This window comes from Dasypus novemcinctus, chromosome 2 (assembly GCF_030445035.2).
Source record: "Dasypus novemcinctus isolate mDasNov1 chromosome 2, mDasNov1.1.hap2, whole genome shotgun sequence".
Lineage (NCBI taxonomy): Eukaryota > Metazoa > Chordata > Mammalia > Cingulata > Dasypodidae > Dasypus > Dasypus novemcinctus.
In genome coordinates this window covers 161,546,687-161,568,697 of record NC_080674.1, presented here as the reverse complement: position 1 = coordinate 161,568,697, position 22,011 = coordinate 161,546,687, and the positions used below count along the sequence as shown (strand labels likewise).

General features: G+C 39.8%; 1 pseudogene; it reads left to right on the top strand.

Moving 5' to 3' along the window:
- Positions 1–11,382: 11,382 nt before the first annotated feature.
- Positions 11,383–13,084, top strand: LOC101442408 (protein downstream neighbor of Son pseudogene; annotated as a pseudogene).
- The last annotated feature ends 8,927 nt before the right edge of the window (positions 13,085–22,011 follow it).

Below are 22,011 nucleotides of genomic sequence, written 5' to 3'. Positions count from 1 at the left end.
GAAATGCTCATATTCTGTTAGGAGAGGTAAGATTGGAGGAAGGAGTTTAAGAAGACTGGCAAGAGAATGGAAACCAGCTTGGGTCAAGGAAAATTTCTGCCAGTGGTGAGTATGGATCTTCCTTGAGGTAGGAAGGAAATCAAAAGCTGAGTGCTATTTGCTGCAGGTTTACCACATGCAGGGTACTTTACCTTCATTCTTTAAGGTGGGTAGATTTGTCCCAGATTCATAGAGGAGGAAGAGGAGGCTGTGACATTTTAAGAAGTCTTCCCAAGAACGTAAGATAGGCAGGGCAAGAGCTCAGAGTGGTGCTCAGGCCTGTGTGACCTTAAAGCCCCCATTCTTTCCACTTTTTTGTGCTGCTACTTGAACAATAGATAGAAACCCAGGGAGGGAAGGTCAGTTGGCCCTCAGCCACAGGGATGGAAAGGGACATCCCTGAAACTCTCTTCGGGCAAATTCTAAAGATGGAGCCTTGACTTCTTTTATTTACCCCTGACCATCAGTTCTTAATCTTTTGTAAAGTCATGGATTCCTTTTAAAAATGAAGACTATGTATCTTCTCTTCCAGTGAAATATACATAAACACGTTTTGCATATACTTTCAAGGGATTGTCCATCCTCCAAATCCCACCCTAAACCATGCTCAGCAGACTAAAATCTCATACTTCCTTTTAAGTCTGCCCATCCCCAGTTTAACTCCTAGAAACTTCCTATTCCTGTTCCTTTTGTTTCCTCCCTGTTTTCTCTGATTCTATATGCAAGAGTGTCTTAGCCCTCCCCTTCTTGCCTGCCACCAACCCCTCCAATAATTAACTTAACTCTGCCACCCATTAATAACCCCCATAACTACTGAGAATCAAAATAATGTGATCCATAATTTCAAGTACTCATTGGCAAAGCTAGAAAACTGCAGTATTTTACTGGAAAGACCCTGAATTATCAATCTTAATACTAATTACAATTCCTCAGACTCCAGTTTACATGCCATCAATTTACCTTTGCCTTTCTGAAACCACCTCTCAGCCCATAATAATACTTTCAGTACAGGCCAAGCTTGATGCTGTAGCTGCAGCATCCTGTCTACTGTAAGGATTAGTCTAAAACATAACTTCCAAAGACAGCACTTCATTGGGATCTATGCTGAAATCATAGGTCCCCAGAGATAAGACTGTCCTACTGTCCCTAGATGTGGGCAATATATTTAAAGAGTTGAAATAGTATGGCCTTTTCATGTCACACATACGTGTAAATATTATCTCTGAGCTTTCCCTTAGGCATCTATAAAATGGGAGTAAGAATGGAAGTTAAAATGATTGTGATCATTAAATAGGAAAACATATGTTTAGCAACCAGAAGTCATTCACCACTTGAACACCTATTTATTGAGAACTTGCTGTGTTGGTCATTGTGCTGGGATTGAGAATGCAGCTATGAGGAAGACAGAATCTGCAATCAAGTTACCCTCAGTGCTGTTGAGGAAATAGATCTCAGAAACTCTGTGTTGGAAGAATACACAGGCTACTCTAGGAACTCAGAGAAGTGCACTTAGAAAAATGTTTGGCACACAGCTGACACATCCTGAGTTCCCTTACTCTCCTAGCTGACAAGTGAACCTTCCAGTAACCAAATCAATAATCTTATAGATGATCCCCAGAGAGTATGAGTTCTTGGTAATGCCTGCCTTTTCAGACACCAGAAGATTTCATCTCCTATCATCCACCCAACAAAGGAAGGGGGAGAAACCCCCAAAGCTTCATTAGACAGAGGACAGAGAGTCATCTAGACCAAATGAGTTGATCCCAACTATTCTCTCCATTTTTAGAATACTCATTGTTCTTCTCTTGTGGCCAAGAAAGCAATATAAAAGAAAACAGCCAGGAAAATTAATCAGGACCCAGAGAATTTTAATAAAATGTTATTAGAAGTCAGTGTAAACTATGGGGAGGAGAGGAGGTACAGCCTCTAGGGCACCTGTTTCTGCTTTAATTGGATGACTCAGGTCTAGCCGATCCAAAAAAAAATGCTCCACTGATTCCCTAGGTTTGTTGCAGGGCTCATTTGCTAGCAGCAAAATCACACTTCATAGACCTTCTCCTCTAGCCCCCACATTGCCTAATATCTGCTCCCACCACACCTTTATCAGTAATCCCCTGACCCCATTCCAAAGGCCCCTACTTGTAGCACATTTGTGACATTTTCTGTGGCAGATAAGGACCCAGTATTAGAAATCTAAGAAACAGGCTTCTGGTCCCAGCTTCTGCCATTAACCTACCATGGACATTTGGGCAAATCCACTCACCTTGCTAGGTCTCAGTTTTCTCATCTCATAGGGAAGTTGGAATAGACGCATTGTCTTCCTTATATTCTTTGATTCTAAAAGTGCATCCATGTCCCATAATATGCAATACAAGAATCTTAATATCATTTGGTGGTTAAGCACCCCTACGTGGCCTTGCTTTGCTTTTTCTCCCACCAGTGAAGGTTCAAACTTATGTAAAGAAGTTGGCTTCTTTTCCAGCTATCTGCAATGAATTGACTTTCTCTTTGGATCTTGTTACTCATCCTTCCACTGGGTCAGTCACGCCAATACCCTGGCCCTCCCTCACCTTGGTGCTAGACCAGTTCTTGACCTTTGTGTAATGTTTTGTTCTGAAAAACCTGCCTCATCCCTTATCTTACTAAGAACCTTCTGAAGATTTCTGTGATATAGGTATAATGGGCATTATTATCCCGTTTTCTATATAAGGAAATGTAATTGAATTGCTAATATTATGTCAATTAAGTGATAAACTAAGATTTAGACTCTAATCTTTTAACCAGTGCTCTTCCAACTATCATATAATACTCTTCTTAGACAACTCCAAAGATATTCCAAAACTACCACTGTAAGTCTAGACTAATGAGAGGATGATACTAATGTAAAAACTATGAATGAATACAGAATAAAAATAATTGAGTAATGGATAAAAGTATTAGGAAGGTCAAAAGCCAGATAGGTGTGGAAGGGAAACAAGGAAAGAATTTTTTCTTTGGCTGTACCAAAGAAAGGGAAACCAACTAAAATGGAAGTGGATCAGCTTCTTGGCAATAGGAAAAATATTACAAATATAGCTTTGAGATTAATTTTTTTAAAAAGAGCAAGGTAAGGATTTTTCCTCCTCTTTTATTTTTTATTTGCTCTTTTATTAATATTCTACATATCATAGTTACAAAAAACCTTCTACTGCATCGTGAAAATAAATTGGTAATATCAGCACTTTCTCTTCACAGCTGGGTCCCAGGTTGGTAATGTTTTTCTCCCATAAAACCATAATCCCATAAAATTTAAGGTTATTAAGTTGTAGGTGAATAATTCATGAGGCAATTATAAAACATTTATGATGGAATATTATGAGCTTCCAAATAAAAGAAAACATTTGGGGTCACAGAATTGACAAACTTTGGTAGCTGCATTTAGATTTCCCTTGAGGGAGCTTGATGGGCATTCTCTACCCTTTGCCACCTTGAATATTCAGAGACAGCAGAGTCCCTCCAAAAGGTATCTGGAAAACACCTCAACAACTTAGCCAGATGCTGTGACATTCCACTACAAGAGACATAAGGTCTACCTGAGGATAGGCTAACAAATAATGATGAGAAAAACAAACCCTGTGGAGGGCTGACTCTGTGGCAGATACTGTGAAAATTACTTTGCATTCATTATATTGCTAATCCTCACAATAACTCTCTAAAACCAATGTTATCATTATCAGCCCCATTTTTCAGACCAGGAAACTGAGGCTCAGTAAGGTTTAGTAACTTGTCAAAGACCAGATATCTAGCAAGTGGCAGAGCTGAAATGCAAACCCAGGCAGTCTAACTTTCGAACCTCCATTCTTAACTACCATGAATTACTGCCAAGCTAGTCAATGGCTGGAGAATGATGACTTGTGGCAATGCTAATGTGCCATTTATGCACAGTCTGTCCTGTTCTTCAATGCACCCTCATACACAACATTCCATCCATCCTCACAAGTCTTCTGTGATATTATTGTTGGATATTGTTGGACAGGTGTTATCTCCATTTTGCAGATGAATTTAGTGAGGTCCAGGAAGTTTAAATGATCTTGTCTAAATCACCTAGCTAGTTAATAGAGGAACCACAACTAGAACTTGAGGTCTTAATTATAATAATTAATCCATCATAAAATAACAGAACTTGCTAAACCTCCATCCAATGCAGGGATCCTCATCATAGCATCTCAGAAGACTGACCAACCAGCTTCTGCTTGGACACACCCAGTGATAAGGAGCTCATTACTTAATCCAAACACCCTTTCCACTTTTGGAAGATTCTGAAAGTTTTTCCTTATCTTGAGCCAGTATGTATCTGCTCACAACTATTGCTTTATCTAGAAATACATAAATCCTCACCTTACTCCTCTTAGCAGTCACATCATATGTCACCCCCTCATCACAGGTTTTGTCCATCTCTTTCAGTTTACCAACTCGCCTAAGAAATTTCAACTATGCTTCATATAACATGGGTTTTTAACCTGTCTTCCTTCTTAATATCTTTCTGATGTGTCCTACTACATTAACACACCCTTCCACACAAAACTAATTCTCACCTCCAAAGGCATTGGTGCTCTTGGAGTTAGGCACTTCCTCCCTCCTGCATGAGGCTGTGACCATCCTTCTGCCTATTGATATAAATGACTCTAAGTGAGTTCCCAATAACTACTATTCCAATGGAATTTCGCCATTTTGCTATCCCACCCAAAGCCTTTTCACTGGAAGTTACTGTTGAACTAGTGTGCTATTACCTTTTCCATTCTGTTCACACTCCCTTCATTCCCTGCAACATGTTATAATTTCAAAATATCTTTCAGTGCAGGCAATAGAAATAACATTCCTGATGCTGTCCCATTTATTTGCATTTGTTTGGTGATGCTGAGCAGTAAGCAGAGCTTGAGCTTCTAAGGATGCCCAAAGTGTTCCAAACAGTTAGAGAAGAAAATGCTTATTGTAGAACAGAAAGAATCTTCCTCTGTGTTATAACTCTGTTCTCTAGATTTTCAACTTGATGCAGCTGTGTTTCCAGAACTAGTATCTGATCATTGGCTTCCTGCTGTAGTGATGGAGCCATCTACTCTAGGTTGAGAGAGATCTTAAAGACACCTTGTCAAAACTCCCAAATTTATGAGAAGCTGAAACCCTAAGAAGAGAAACAACTTTCCCAATTAGTACTAAAGGTGAGATTCAAGTCCATGCCTCAGGAATCCAAGCCCCTATCAACTACATTTGAATCTTAGAGATCCTATGAGCTAATACCTCATTTACTGTTGAGCAATCTGGGGCAAAAAGGGGGAAAGTTACTCATTTAGGAGTGCTAGAGACAAAGATCAAACCCAGTTTTTATAGCCAATGATTTTCATTAACTAAAAACTATATTATCTTCTGCATTTCTGTGCTGGGTGAGGTCATCTAGTCTGTATCACTGACAATAACACCCACACTGCCTGACTTCTTTCAGTACTACAGGCACTTCCAGTGAGAAGGGTCTCATCCCAACCATTACCTCACAGCTACATGTTCCCCAATAAAACCAGACACACTTGATTCTCTGGGTCATCATTGCCTCATTAAACAGGGACACCAAGGAGCAGAATTTCACTCAAGGTGAAAATGGCAGGGAAATCCAAATGCATTCAAAGGCAACAACTTCTTCCTGCCCAACAGTGTTGTTAGCCTAATAATCTACTCAAATAAAAGCTCCACACTAAACACCCAAAGGTGAGGGACTTCTAAACAATTCTAACATGAAAATCTCTGTAATACCACCCAACTGTTGTATTAGTCAGGGTTCTCCAGGGAAACAGAACCAACAGGAGATATATAGGTGTTCATATATATATTATGTAAATGTTATGAGATTTTTAAATAGGAATTGGCTCACACAACTGTAGAGAGGGACAAGTCTAAATTCCATAGGGCAGGCCACAAGCTGAGAACTCTGATGAACATTTACAATGAATTCCCCAGGAGAAGCAGGCTGGCTGAATTAGAGATGGATATTCTTCCTTCTGACTGCTGAAATCATCACTTCTCCTTTTACAGCCTTCAACTGATTGGATGAAACCTCTCTAATTGTTGAAGGCTATCTCCTCATTTGGTTGTATGTGTAATCAGCCATAGATGCAATCAACTTATTGATGATTAAATTCATGAAATATCCTCACAGGAATCATCAGGCCAGTACTTGCTTGACCAAACAACCTGACACCATAACATGGCCAAGTTGACACATGAACTTTACCATCACAACTGTCAATAGTCTTCATATAATATGCCATTGCCAATATTCTTCAAGCAAAACTATGTTATCCCCTTTCTGCAGACAAAGCACTGTTACCTTCTGTGACAGATTTGCATTTTTCTGCCTGCTGGATGTGAGAACAATCAGTATCTCCAGGCAGAATTTCATCCCCATGCTTAGGAATTAGTCACAGACTGCTGTTGAATGGGCAAAAGAGGATGAACAGGTGTCAGTGGGGATTCCTCTCTGCAGAAGAATCTTAGGGTGGCAATGTGCTGGGCACTTGTCTTAACCCGTTTAACCCAGATGGTACATGACTAATATTTTTTAAAATTAAAAAGATACTTTCTTTCACATGTTTAAAATTGAGCAAATATCTTCAATTGTTCACATAGATGATTTTAATTGAGCAAGGTTTGAGTGAGGGCTGTTGGGGTTGCAAGGGGTGGTAGCCCACCTCCACCTCCTTCATCATGACTGTCAGGTACCATCCCCTAATATAAGGGGAAAAGATAAGAAGCCAAGTCAGGTTGTGAACCAGTCCCAGATTTCCCATGAAGGTTCACAGGTTTGCACTTTTGGGCCAGCCTCCTTCACCACATGCCAGTACTGCAATTCCCCATGCACAGTCAAAGGAGGAGATGATGTGTAGACTTCAGCACATGCACTTGTCTCAGGGAGATTTTGCAATAAAGTGTGGGTTAATCAAAACCACCTGCAGCCTGAAGCTCCAGGGTTTGATTACCCAAGCAGTAACTCTGATGAAGGATTAAAAGGATTCTATCATGGGAATAGCAGAATTTTAATTGCAATCCAAGTTGCTATATTTGTATCCCTGGAGAGAACCTGGAGGCTCTGAGCCTCCGAAATGGTGAGCAGCTATCACTCAAAGAATTCAGCATATCTTAACAGTTCAGAAGACAGAGATATTGTAAGCATACCTTGTTCCCTACGTGATCCTTTCCCCATACCTAATTGGAGGTCAGGAGAATGGAATTTCAGAATAGTGCAGAAGTTATAGCACACACCCCTCATTTGCTTCTGATTTTCAACTGCATTGGTATAATGTACTTAAAATATGTCTTTTATTTGGAAAGATAAGCACAGTAGTTTGGTAATTTCATTGCTATGCCAAATTTCAAAGAAAATTCTATTGAAACATGGTGACTGGCTCACTGCCACCACTCCAACCAGCAGCAAGTTGCTGTCTAAAGGGAAAAGGAAGATGCCAACTGAGCCACTTTCATATAACTGCTATTAATTAGGTATCTATGATGTATCTGGCACTATACTAAAGTTTTTACACACCAGTTCTTTTGGTCCTCATGACTACACTCTGAAAAGTCTGCTACTGAACCCTATTTGATGATTGAGAAAACTGAAATTTATAAAATTTAAATGATGTAAACAAACTCTGACATTATATAGCCTGGATACAATCCCACAGTTTTCTGTCCACAGGTGGCATGTTTAACCACCCTTGTAAACTCATTTTTCCTCCATTCTTCCTGCCCACCTCTATCCTACCTGGCACATTGTAGACAATCAATAAATACGTGCAAATGGCCTCAAACATACTTTTGCTATTGGCCAGAGTCTGACACTTAACCCAGCACTAATTAAATCCTAATCCAGATCTTATACTTAACCCAACTCTCAGCCTTAACTGGCCCTCCAAGTCAGGTTATTAAATACTGAACACCTAATTCTAGACTCTTCACCACCCTCATGCAAATCTGATCCTAAGACCCTGCCCAGTTGAAAGCCCATCTTTCAGTTCCTCAAAGTTTCCAACCTCATTCCTCTTCCAGGGCATTTGCAAATGTTGTGCCTTCTGCCTGAAACATGTCCCTGCTCCCTTCACATAAAAAGCTCCTACTCATCCTTCCTGTATCAACACAAGCATTTCCTTTGGGATGCCATCCTGATTCTCTGGCCTAGGGCAGATTTCTTTTTTAAAATTACTCTTACAGAGCCATGCCTCTATCCTTCATAACCCTCATCTTCATCTATAACCTTTCAACATTTGTATGCTAGTTTGAGGACTGCCTCTCTCTCCTGCCAGATTATATGCTTTAAAAGGGTAGACACCATGTCAATTTCAGCTGAAACATGAATCCCCAGCACCCAGCATAGCATTCAGCTCATATTAGTAAGTATTTATTTTTGAATGTCTAGACCGAATCCTAATCATAGCCACAGGCCTTTAACCCTGGCCTGGAAGCCCATATGGTTTAAAAGTTATCAAATAAGCATTTTTGGTAAATGAGTAATAGGTAAGGAATGATATAAGCATAATTCAAGGTGTAGATCTTATAACATTGAATGATTTTTTTCAATAAAAGGCAAAATATTATTATTTATTAAACTAAAAAATCTAGAACCCCAACTCATATGTAGATGAATCATAAGACAGGTGTTTTCACTTGTTTGGCATATTTTTCATCTTTTAAGTTTCTTTCCCATTCCTTTCATAGAGTATGAAAAGGATTAATAATGAATATATATATTATTATTTTGTTACCTGTCTAAAAAGATCCCATTATATTATTTCTAAAGTGTACTTGAAATAATTTTTTCCCTTAAATTTTGTTATGGAAGATAAATGTTAGGTATCATGAAGCCATTCACTAGGGTTGGAAATTAGATGCATTATGTAGAAATATTTATTACAACCAAATCTTTTAAAATAAAAGTTAATATGTAAATCATTTTGGGAGAAGATAAATTGGGGGAAATGTGATGCTTATACTTGCATTGCTGAATTAATTATTTAATTTGACAATTATTTACTGGATGTTTGCACCATGCCTAGCACTAGGCTATGTTATTGAAAAATAATCCCTTTCTCAGCAAAGCACATTGGTTTGGTTATGTGCTCTGACGGTTAGGCTAATGTGTCAACACAGCCAGGTAATTGTGCCTAGTAGTTTGGTCAAGCAAGCACTGGCCTAACAGTAATACAAGGGCATTTATGGACTTTAGTCACCATTGACTTTACTGTAGTGGTAAATCATAGATAGCTGATGACAATTACATCAATCAGCAGTGAGTGATGCTGTATCCAATCAGTTGAATGCCTTAAAAGGGGAAGTGATTCCAGCATTGAGTGAGAATTTTCCAGCTTGTCTTTGGACAGCCAACATCTCCCAGAATGCCTCAAGAACCTTCACTGAACTTTCATTGAGCCCCTGGTGTGGCCTGCCTGTGGAACATGGACTTGTGCATGCCATGGCTTCATGAGAGACTCTCATAAAATTGCATACTATTGACAGATATCTCTTGTTCATTCTGTTTCCTCAGAGAATGCTGACTAATACAGCTTGGTACCAGGAGTGGGGTGGTTCTTAAGGAACAGAGTCTTAAATATGGGGTGTCTGAGGTGATTCTGGGAGTTTTGCAATTGGCTCTCTACTCTGATTAGACTCAAGGGTATTGACTCCCTTTCCGATAACAAAGAGGCTGCTAACAGTCAATGGCGTGAGTTTACAATCAAGATAAGCAAAATATCATCACTGGATTCCCCTGCTTCCTTGCTTATAAGAAGCAAGGATCTGGATGAGAATGTTTTCAACACCTTAACAGAGTTTTATAGAGTCAAATGGTATAATGATGTCAGCTGGCTCCTCCTAGGTACTCTGGATACTGTTACAAAAGAAAGAGATGGGTTAAAGCCTTCAAATTTGAAACTTAAATGCTGCATGAATCATGGGAAAGTTTCTATGTGTGCTCTGGAAGAAAATCTTGTCTCCTGTTGCCACAGGCTCAAAATATCTGAGAACCAAACTCAGACTCTCATTGTATGAGTAGCATAGTTTCAATGGAAACTAAAATTTCAACCCCACAGGGACGCTACAATTAAAGTGAAGGCATTAATTGGAAAAGAGTGGAATCCAGAGAATTCAGAAGGAGACATATGGGATGATGATAATATTGGTGGAGACATTGGAACCCCTGAATTCTGCCAAGACTTTACCAGATAAGCCTGCCATGGCCTACCTTGTCCAGACCATACCTTGTCAACCTTGCATCATCCAGCCTCCAGCCTGCCCCAGGGAGCCTGGACCTCCTCCCAAGCCTGAGGCATGTACCAGCCACACTCCGGCATGCTCTGCCCAGCCTTCAGTCTGCCGTGAGGAAACTGCCTTTCAACCCCTGCCTGTCTCACAGAAGAAAATACAAGGGGATGCCCTGAGGTCAGTAGCTTGCAAGGCATTTCTAATCCTTCTTACCCACCCCCTCCGCCTCTTTTGTCTTGAAGACCTATTACTAGACTAAAATCACTACAAACTCCCAAAGGTGAAATACAAAGTATGACCCATGAGGAAGTAATTTATGCTCAGAAAGAATCGCATGAGGTTTCCAAATTATATAGACAGAAATCAGGGCAATATGTGTGGGAATGAATACTAAGGGTGTGTGATAATGGTGGAAGGGATATAAAGTTGGATCATGCTGAATTTATTGATACGGGCCCACTAAGCAGAAATTCTGGATTCAACACTATAGCTTGAGGGGTTAAAGAAGGCTCTAATAGTTTGTTCGGGTGGCTGACTGAAACATGGGCCAAAAGATGGCCTAGCATGTCTGAGGTTGAGATGTCCAATTTGCCCTGGTTTACGGTAGAAGTGGGAATTCAAAGGCTTAGGGAGAATGGAATGCTAGAATGTATTTACCATTTGAGAGCTGCCCACCCACACCAGGAATGTCCAGAGGATATGCCTTTTAAGGACTATGAGGAATAAATTTGTAAGGCTAGCTCCACCTTCCCTGAAGAGGTCTGTGGTTGTTCTTCTCTGTAGTCCAGATATTACTGTAGGGAGGGCTGTGATGGAATTAGAATCTTTAAATATTATGGGGAGGATTGGATGTCAGTCTGGTAAAAGTCAAGTATCGGCAGTTAATCACCAAAGTCAGGAGTACATGGCTACCACAATGAAAGGCAGATTCAAAAAAGCACTCAAGGGCGGGGGCAGGGCAGCGCGAACGGGAAACGCTGGCTCAGCGTTTGGCCGCTCCCTGAGAGCGTCCTGGCTGTCTCGGTGCCCGGCTACTCGCCCAGCTTCAAAAAACTGCGGGAGATGCTGAGACTCCACCAGAAAAGACCACGGAGCCTCGGAGCCGCCCCCTCCCCGTCCCGCGACTCCGCGGCCCGCAGTGGCGCCCTAGCGGCCGGGCTGCCGCTGCGCCCCTTCCTGGCGGCGGGCGGAGGCGGCGGGCGGAGGCGGCGGGCGGAGGCGGCGGGCGGAGGCGGCGGGCGGAGGCGGCGGGCGGAGGCGGCGGGCGGAGGCGGCGGGCGGAGGCGGCGGGCGGAGGCGGCCGCCCGGGTCCCGGAGGAACCGCTTCGCCGCCTGGACAACCGGCCAGCGGCCGCAGTGACCCCCGCGACGGGCCGCCCCGCGACCAGCAGGAGGCGCCGGCCCGCTTCTAGATTCTAATCAAGAAAATGATTTGTTGTGGGACGAGAAGTTGCCTAAAAGAACGACCGTTACTGAGTTACCCAAGACTCTACATGTATCATTGTCCGAATCTGATATTTCATCCTCAGAAAGTACTGAGTTACCTGTGGACTGGAGTATTAAAACTCGACTCCTTTTTACCTCTTCTCAACCCTTTACCTGGGCAGATCATTTGAAAGCGCAGGAAGAGGCTCAAGGTCTTGTCCAGCACTGTAGGGCAACGGAAGTTACTTTTCCTCAAAGAATACAGGATCCTAAATTGTCTACTGAGCTCCGTTGTGCCTTCCAGCAGAGCCTTATCTATTGGCTCCATCCTGCCTTGCCATGGCTACCTCTGTTCCCCCGCATTGGAGCTGATAGAAAAATGGCTGGAAAGACAAGCCCTTGGTCAAATGACGAAACCCTACAACACATTTTAATGAGTGACTGGTCTGTGAGTTTTACTTCTCTATATAATCTATTGAAGACAAAACTTTGCCTCTATTTCTACGTTTGTACCTATCAGTTTACTGTCCTCTTCCGTGCAGCAGGATTAGCAGGAAATGATGTAATCACAGCTATCCTATCTCCCACAACTAGAGGTCTAAGAGAAGCTATGAAAAATGAAGGTATTGAATTTTCTCTGCCTTTAATAAAAGAAAATGGCCATAAGAAGAAGAAAGCATCTGGAACAAGCTTGGGACATGGGAAGGAACAAGCAATCAGTGATGAAGATGAAGAAGAAAGTTTTTCCTGGCTGGAAGAGATGGGTGTGCAAGATAAAATTTAAAAACCGGACATACTCTCTATCAAGCTGCAGAAAGAGAAACATGAAGTACAAATGGATCACAGACCTGAGTCAGTTGTATTGGTGAAAGGAATCAACACCTTTACCTTGCTCAATTTCTTGATCAACTGTAAAAGTTTAGTTACTACCTCTGGTCCACAAGCAGGACTTCCACCAACATTGTTATCCCCTATAGCTTTTCGAGGTGCCACAATGCAAATGCTTAAGGCACGAAGTATAAATGTGAAGACACAAGTTCATTCTGGACACAAGGATCAATTTAGTTTGGAGATTACAGGGCCTGTCATGCCTCATTCTCTACATTCTGTGACAACACTACTCATATCTTCGCAGAGTGGATTATTTTCTTCAGGATTGTATACTCTTGAGCCAACTGCTGTATTTAATATCCACCCACCGGAGATTGTTCTTAAGGAACTTGCTAACTGTGGGTTGCATCCCAAGACTCTGGACCAGCTTATTCAAATACCATTACTGGGGAAATCATCTTTATGGCATGTGGAAATGAGTGACTACATTTATAATTGAAGATCATGAACAAAGTAAGCCTAAACGGAATCTTTGAGGAAAAAAAGACTTCTAAACAAGGAAATTCAAGATTCTTTTACCTTTGGCTTTAAAATTCATTTTTGAAGTTTAAAGAAAGGACTAGAAATAGTAAGGATGTTTGTAAACAGCTTTTTATGTTAGCTTTTATTACTTGCATTTAGCAAGATTTAAGTTTTTAAGTCAACATTTTCTATTGAAGATAGCTTTTTTAACTACCTCAGATAACTTGAATGAGAATTCTAGATCCCAGCAACCTAAGTATAAACTGAGTAGAAAATGAAGTAAATGTGTTTTTTTGCAAATGGGAGGCTTAAGTCTGTTGCAGTTTCTCATGGAATTGTGATCAGACCTATCAGGGCAATTAAGACTAAGTTTTGTAGACATATCTACAGAGCTGATTGTTGACGCCTCTACCTCAGTTTTTCTACCGATTTAAAGTTCATCTCAAATACACCTAAATTTTTTTTTAATGCTTGTTAACCCAGAGAAAAGGGTATTTTGTATTCCATATAGTGTTAAGAGTTGTATGCTCAGCTGGCATGGCAAAATAGTATTAATGTGCTATTGTCAGTATTTGAATGCATGTGTATATAATTTAAATAAAAGTGCTTAGAAATCAAAAATAGTCTGAGTCATGTAGTGTTACGGCATTGGCTAATACATCATGGGGTACCTAGCAGTGAAATAGATGGACAGTCTACTAAATTTCTTCTGGATCTGCATAAACAGAAGAGTTTTAGGTCTAGTGAACAAAACCCTAAGTCAAGTTACAGATGCAAAGAACCACAGCCAGCTGAAGTGCTTGCTGAAGGTAATGGAAACATGGAATGGGTAGTAGAAGAAGGTAGTGATAAATATGAACTTTGGCCATGTTATAGAAATGAGGACTGCAATAGCCAAGAATCTTTCTTCCTTGTTTCATTATGATGATAATTGTATATGTACACAAAACAAATTTCTTTGTCTTCATCCCCAAACTTTCCCCTTATCATATAACAAGTTGTATTAGTTTCATGTCATAATATTTAAGGATGTCAAGTTTAAGAGTGAATATTACCTCAAGAACTTTTACCCTATTCTGTGTGGAATTAATGCATTTCTGATTATACACAGGAGAGTTGAACATTGTTAGGTGAAAATATATATATATGCAGATTTGTTATTGTTCTTACTTAGATACTAAGTATGGTTTAAGGTAACGTGTATGGTTGCCCAGTTAACAAGGGGTAGACTGTGATGGTTAGGCTAATGTGTCAACTCGACCAGGTAATTGTGTCCAGTTGTTTAGTCAAGCAAGCACTGTGCTAACTATAATACAAGGGCATTTATGGACTTCAGTCATCACTGACTTTATTGCAGTGGTAAAACATAGATAGCTGGCTACAATTACATCAATCAGGGAGATTGCCATCATCAATGAATGATGCTTTATCCAATCGGTTGAATGCCTTAAAAGGGGAAGTGATTCCAGCATTGAGTGAGAATTTCCAGTTCATCTTTGGACAGCCAACATCTCCCAGAACTCATCAAGAACCTTCACTGGACTTTCATTGCAACCCCTGGTTGCAGCCTGCCTGTGGAACCTGGACTTGTGCATCCCCACAGCTGCATAAGAGACTCTTATAAAATTGCATACTATTGACAGATATCTCAGGTTGATTCTATTTCCTTAGAGAACCATGACTAACACAAGTGCACTCTGTACAAGGGAAGGAAATGAGAGTTCAAAAAGGTTTAGTTGCTTGCCCAAAAGTCACATGTGCAAGGCTAATGCCAGAACTAGAAGCCTTGTTTCCCAGCAAGTTTTCTCTAGTTAGAAGAGAGGCTCCAAGGAGGGTAGTGGTGTTTGGAGTGGAGTGAGGGTGAGTCTACAGCCAGGCTGGACTTCAGGGTATTGCTTCAATAAAGGATATCTTCATGGCTAGAATCAGAGGTCAGCCTTGACAGAACAGGGACACTCACTGGCTCACAAGAAGACTAAACCATAAGGTGTTTTATAACTTAGAGTGTAATACAGAGCACAAGAAAACAGGGATTGCCACTGGTTCAACAAAAGAAGAAATCTAGCATGGTAGAAGGAGAACCAAATAGGAGTCAGGGATACTGAGCTCTCATCTAGTCTGGACCACTGCCCCTATTAGACAAATATTACCTTTTGAGTCAGTCCCACTGTGGGCCACAGTGTCCTCAACTGTAATGGGCTGGACTACAGCAGTAATTGTCAACCATGGCTGTACATTGGAATCACCTGGAGAGCTTTAAAACATACTGATGGCTAGGTCCCAACCACAGAGATTCTGATGAAATTTGTATAAAGGAAGGGCCTCCAGCACTGGGAGTTTTAGAAGCCTCTCAAGTAATTCTAATAGGCAGCCAAGGTTGAAAACCAATGGACTAGAAGATCTCCAAGGTTTCCTTAAGTCCCAATATTCCAGAAATTGATAATGTAAGCCAGTAGTTCTCAAACTTTAACATGCATAAGAATCATTTGACGAGCAACGCAACTGGAAAAAGACCTTGAATAAAAGGGGGAAAGGGTAAAGACAAATGAGTTTATATGGCTAAGAGACTTCAAAATGAGTTGGGATGTCTTTCCAGAGGTAACACTTATGTTTATCTCAGCAGGATCTCATAGACTGTCAAAGTAGATATTACCCCAAATAGTGGGGCTCCTGTGGGCTCTGGAGACAGCCAGGTCCTACAGTCATGGCAGATAGCTCTGGAGGTGGTTCCTTGCCAGTGGGCCTACTTTGGAGTTTGTGCTCCTGAGTGTGAGAGAGTTGGACTCAGATATGACTTCTCTACACATGCCCCTTCTGTCCCTTTTATTTGAATCATAGTTGGTGCTGGAGTTGACTTGAATCTTGAATTCAAGAGACTTGAATCTTTGGGCTATCTACATGCCAGCTGGTCCTGAGCCTCAGCAGAATTTGAACATCTACTCTCTAGTTCATTGGACTCACCTAGGGCAACTAACAAGGAGGTAAGGATGGACAACCACCATACCAAGGAACCAAGAGAATCTACAACGGCAAAGAAGAGAGTCCCATCCATCAGCCATATGGAATCGAAGCCCCTCTTAATTAGAGGTGGAGTGGGTATCACCATCCCAGAATCCTCAGGTTTGGGGAATAAAATATGGACTAAAGTAGACTTACTGGTATTCTACTGTAGACTTACTGTGATTCTAGTAATGGAAGAAATTATATCATTGATGTGGAGACAGTGGCCACTGGAGGTACTGAAGTCAGAGAGAGGGACAAAAATGTGTAATACGGGGGCATTTTCAGGACATGGAATTGTCCTGAATGACATTGCAACAACAGATATGGGTCATTATATATATGGCCATAACCTACAGAATTGAGTGGGAGAGAGTGTAAACTACAATGTAAATAATAGTTTATAATGTAAATAATAAGCAATAATCCATGCTTAGTGACAATGTTCCATAATGTGTCATCAATTTCAATGAATGTACTACACTTATGAAAGATGTTGTTAATGTGGAGAAGTTGGGTAGTATGGGGAGAGGGATATGGGAATTCCTTAAAATTTTTTATGTAACAATTTATATAATCTAAGTATCTTTTAAAAATAAATAAAAAATATATTTTAAAAAAATGAATCATTTGAGAAGCCTGCTAAAATATACATTTCTGGGGCCATCTCTAGAAATTCCAATTCAGTATGTTTGAGATGGGACCCTGGAATCTGCATTTTAAAGCAATCCAGGTCCCAGGAGTATGCATCCAGACACACTTATCTAAGGATTAGCTGACAGTCAGGACCCCATTCTTATCAGCATCATAATTTCCAAACAGACCTTCAGACTCAAAGCTCACAGCTAGGAGGGATTGTGGTAAGGCAGAGCTGACCAACCACCAGAATCTAACTCATCACTTGGCCTATCATGGAGCTGACAGATGGCAGAAGGACAGCCCCTTAGTTTTCAGGAGAAATAACATGGTGCTGCAGTATTCCACTGCAGAGGCAGAGACAGACCTAAGATTGATAGGCCACGAGGCTGATGAAATCCTCCATCAATGGGCATCTCATGACATCAGCAGCTATGCAACTGGCCATTATCAAATCACCTAGGGCACCCAAGATTGATTTCCAGCTGTAGAAATGATGCCTACCATCTCTAGGTACATAGGCAGAAAACAATCTTCAAACCGAATGGTAATTTAGCATTCATTTGCATTTTTAAATTAGTTAGGCCATGGACCGTTGCAAAGCAATGACAGAGAATTTTTATAATAATTAACCTTGTGGGATGGGGGAGGGGACGTAAGGAATGGCTCTGCCTTACAGTTTCACTATAAGGTAAAACTCAATTCAGTATCTTAGATCACTAGATCTGAGTTTTATTTCCTGGTCCCCATTGACAATGAGGACCATGGCAACTTCTCCAAAATCTCAGATATTCAAATCTATCTATGTATGTCCTCCTTTTCTGGGCTACTCTGTCCTCCCCCCTTTCTCACCTAGGCAGCCCAACAAACATTTCCTTATGTTGGCTGAATGCCACTACCTTCCCTTTTGTTTGCTTTCTTTATGGCTGAATTCAGCTCCACTCTGTACAAATACTCAGTATGTGTCAACAGCATGATGTGTCTTCTAAAAATAACTGACAATGACAGAGCGCTTCACAGTATGCAAACAGCATTCCCATCCATTATCTCAAATGAGAGATTCACTATTCTCTGAGGTAACAGAGTAGAAGTTACGGCCCCATATTTTATGGATTAGAAAACCAAGATTTGGGGAGATACAGTGACTTGCCCAGGGTCATGCGGCTTGTAAATGGCTTTGCTAAGACTATATAAATCTTTGACCTCCAAATTTTATACTATTAAGCTTCAATCTCAAGACCAATTAGAACGCGTACAGGGATCAAAATGAAGAAGATAAAGTTCTACTGCACTCGGCACTGTCCAAATCATTCAAAGAAAACTGCATATCCCCAGCCCTGGGCACCACACTTGGAGAATAGTTCTGTGAAGGAAATTGGTAACTGGAAGAGCAAAGGAGATTTTCAAGTCTTGTCATGCAAGCAATGTCAGAAACTAGGAATGTTTGATCTGTAGAATACTCAGAAGGCCGATAAAAGCAGTCTTCAAGTGACTGAAGGCCTCTTTCATGGGAAAGATGAAGCACAGTGTTCTATGTGGCCACAAAGAAATTATAAGGAGGCAAATTTCACTGACCTCAGTTAAGTAGTACTATACAGTGGTTAAAGAGTATGAAAACTCACATAGAATATTTCCAACTGAGTAATATAGGGCAAGTTTGTAATTTCTAAACCCCAGGTTACTGGTCTGTACAAAAGTGATAATGATGGATTCCATCTTATAAGATTGTTGGTAACATCAAGTGAAATAATGCCAATAAATCAATCAATACTTAGCAAATATTTAATAGATAATAGTTATGATCATATCTATGTATTTATAAACTGTTGGAGAAAAAATGGCACTTACTGGGACATGGAGACCGATACGACTATAGACAAAGAAAGATTTATTGAGAAGCTCTCCCAAAGGAGGGGTTCTGAAGAACAGACTTCAGCCCCCACTTGGAAGGCGGGAACTTGAATTTATACAGAACTTTTCTAGGCAGGGGAATGATAGTTGGTGGGAGAGGGCTGAGGGTCCGAGTGAAGTGCAGGGGTCAATAGGAAGTCCTAGAGGTGTAAATTTTTCCTGATAGTGACTAGAAGATAGTGGGTTAGGGAGTTATGGTTTCTTGGAATGCTGCAGGAGCAGATGTTTCTTTGTTCTGTAGGAATTTTATCTCCCTCCAATACTAGGTAGGGAAGGTTTCCATTTCCCTTTACTCCCATCTCTATGTGGTTTCTTTATTTAATCTGTGGGGAAGTGCCATGCCCTTGGACACATAGGCTTAAGGGGAAGTAGGGTTAGCCTTTCCCCAATGCATATCAGGGGAAAATGAGCTATAGGTTGTTATTTACTGCAAACCTCTAACATAAACCAAGTGAAGAACTTTACATTTACTTAACCCAACACATGTATAAATAGATTTTGGTCCTCCATATGTAGTTGAGAAACAAGACCAAAATAAAATAAGGGAAGAGAGAGCAACAATTCTGCTGAGTCATAAGGGTTCATTGCAGACAGTTAATAGAACGTTAATTCATTTCTCTCAGGTGGTTTCTGGAGACAAATCAATGAAATGAAAGATAATGGGTTGAATGACACAGGCCCAAGTTGGAAAGAAACAGGCTGTACACTATCACAACTTTTATAGAATATTATACTTGTCTGGATCTAGCATGTATAATAAAGTAAGGAAAGAAAAAAAGTTGTAAGGATAGGAAAAAAAGATGTAAAATTGTCATTTTCATAATCATGAATATATACTTATAAAATTCAACAGAATGATCAAATAAACTATTTTAATTAATAAGTAAAATAAGCACAGTCACTGTATACAAGGTCAATCTACAAATATTTGCACTACCTTATACTAGTAATACTGAGAAAAATGAAATTTAAAAGGGCATACCATTTACAATAACAGTAAAAACACCAATCCCCTAAGAATAAGTATAACAAAAGATATACAAACCTCTACATTACAAACTGCATAATATTATTGAGAAAAACAACAGAAGACCTAAATAAATGAAGGGATATACTTGGTCCATGAATTAGACATACTGACATATTACAAATATGTCAATTCTCCTCAAATAGACCTACAAACTTTATTTAATCCCATTCAAAATCTCATCAGACTTTTGTATAGAAATTGAAAAACTAATCCTATAATTTATATTTTATAAAGTGCCAATACAAGCCAAGGCAAATTTGAAGAAGAAAAACAAAGATGAAGACATATATGACCATATGGCAAGACTTTTTAAGAAACTATGCTAATTATGAAATATATATTGCATATATATAATTTTGTTTTTCTTTTGCTTATTTTTTGTTTTTCTCAATAATTGTTCATTGTTCTTAGTATAGGGTAGAGGTTTATACATTTTTGAAGCATTTATTCCTAGGAATTTGATGTCTTTTGATGCTATTGTAAATGGTATACTCTTTTTATATAGTGATTTCCTTCTACAGTATTTATGCAAAAAAATAAACTAATAGATGATGATGGTGGCACACAGTTCAGTGGATAACAAAGTTTTTGAAATGAAAAAAAGTCAATCATATAGGAAAAAATAAATCTGACTCCTATTTAAACCATATACACACACACACACAAAAACAAGCATTTCTGGGTAGATCAAAGATCTGAAGGTGAGGGGGAAAATAAATAAAGCTTATAGAATAAAACTTACAATAACCTCTTCATAAGGTTGAAGACAGTAAATATTTCTAAACAGTTTGCAAAAATTACTAACTATAAAGGAAAAAAATACTAAATTGGAATATACTGAGATTAGGAACCTTTGTTCAAACAAAACTCTTAAAGTGATAAGGCAACCAACCCACAGAGTGAGAAATTATATATTTATTATATACACATCTGACAAAAAACTTATACCCAAAATATATATAAAATATTCTTACAAATAAACAAGAAAAGACAGATAATCCAATAGGAAAAAGAGGTAAAGGACTTAAGCAAACCTATCACTAAAGAGGTTATCAAAATGGCCAGGCAATTTATGAAATCAGTAGAAAATAGTAGGAGGAGGGTGTTTGGGGAGCTGGTAATTTATATTGTTTTCTGATTTGGGTGTCAATTACATGGATAGGTTTATGTTGTGAAAATCCATGAAACTGAATGCTTAGACTATCAGAACATTTCTATATGTATGTTAAAATTCAAGAAAAATTTAAAAACAACTAAAAATTTATGAAAAAGGGAATCGCTGGCTTTGGCTGGCTTATGAGGTGCTTGAAGGGAAGTAGGGGTAGATAAGATAAGAATTAAATGTGACCAGATTGACAAGGACTTCAAATATATATATAAAGGTGTTTGGGTATCTTTTTTTAGATTAGGATTTGGCAAACTATTTTAGTAAAAGGCCAGATTGTAGTATTTTAGGTTTTATGGATCGTAAGATCTCTGTCACAGCTACTCAACTCTGCCATTGTAGTGTGAAAGTAGCCATATTAAACATGTAAATGAATTAGTCTAGTTATCCTCCAATAAAACTTTATTTACAAAAACAGGAGGTGGGCCAGATTTGACCAGTGGGTCACTGATTGTCTATCTCTGTTCTAGACAGTGAAAGAGAGCCATGTAATGTTTCTAAGCATTTAGTGACATGAGAGCTGTGCCTCAGGGAAATCATTCTGACAACAGATATAGAATCTTAAAGTTGTAGGGGGACCACTGCATTCATCCAAAAAAGCATAACTGGGCCAAAGACTATGAAAACACATCGTGTGGGGAAGAGAACACAGAGTGTAACTATTTTCCTTTTTTTCTCTTAGTTACCTCCACAGCTCCTGCCTCACTCCCAAAGATGATTCAGGAATGAAGACAAGTATCATCCCACTACCCACTCCCACAAACACACACATACATGCACACACTCACTGAGGAGTCATGATTACTTAGTTTCTCAGAGTTAAGAAAACTAATTGGACTGCATTTTCTAGAGGTGGTGCTGTCAAAATAGGTCCAAAGGCTTGATGTCACTTCCTAGAGGATCGGTCACGCCGTCTCCATATCTTTAGATGTTTTCTCTTCTCACAGCAGACAGGCCTGAGCTTGAAGAAAGACAATTGGAGTAGGATACCATCTTTCCATCTATCTCTCTGTTTCTTTCTCTTTGTTTTAGCAAGTATAAATTTTCATTGTGTTCAGTTGGCAGGTATCTAAATTTGGAGGAAAGTAGGCAGTTGGACTTGCTTCATTTTTCCCCTAGACTGTCTCTGGCCTCAATGAGAGGGTGCTAATGCCTTGTCTAACCCACTCTT